Source organism: Anneissia japonica, unplaced genomic scaffold, assembly GCF_011630105.1.
Source record: "Anneissia japonica isolate Jap-2015-1 unplaced genomic scaffold, ASM1163010v1 scaffold1873_len605_cov112, whole genome shotgun sequence".
Taxonomy (NCBI): domain Eukaryota; kingdom Metazoa; phylum Echinodermata; class Crinoidea; order Comatulida; family Comatulidae; genus Anneissia; species Anneissia japonica.
Genome location: NW_022704298.1, coordinates 1 through 605, shown reverse-complemented (window position 1 = coordinate 605; position 605 = coordinate 1). Strand labels below are relative to the sequence as shown.

Genomic DNA, 605 nt, shown 5'->3' with positions numbered 1-605 from the left:
CGTGTAGCATAGCTCTCAACGAATGTAGTCCTGTAAATAAATGAATAAAAAAAATGTGTAATAAAATGCCTCTGGCGGGACTCGAACCTGCGACCTCTCGCTGTCAAGGCGAGTGTCATAACCACTAGACCACGGAGGCTTCATGGTTGAACAGATCCAAATACCACCAGATACACTCCATTACACAATAGTTACGGCTATATATATATATATATATATATATACATATATATAAATTTTAAAAGGCAGATGGGAAAAACCCATAAAACAGCAAACGGCCACATAATGCAAAACTATTTACAATTAAAACGGAACAGTAGAGAAAATCCGATCAGAATGACAAAATAAACTAAGCATCCACTGGAAGGAATCCCAATATCTGCAGACGGATCCGTTTCGGCCTTCCAGGCCTCATCAGTGCAGCTAGGGTATAGACCCGAACGAAACGTTCGACCAGCTTAGGTAGGGCCCAAACTAGTCCCACGATCACTAATGATTACAGAGCCAAACCAAGGCAATATATTTACACAGCCCAGGTGTGAATGCAAATAGTGGAATACAAGCTATGTGGCTCGGTTCCAGTAGATACAGAGAATATTTTGTAT

General features: G+C 40.7%; 1 non-coding gene across 1 annotated transcript; it reads right to left on the bottom strand.

The window, feature by feature from the left end:
• Positions 1–66: 66 nt before the first annotated feature.
• On the bottom strand, positions 67–139 carry Trnas-uga. The gene has a single exon. It is a non-coding gene; the product is annotated as a tRNA-Ser (tRNA).
• Between the last annotated feature and the right edge of the window lie 466 nt (positions 140–605).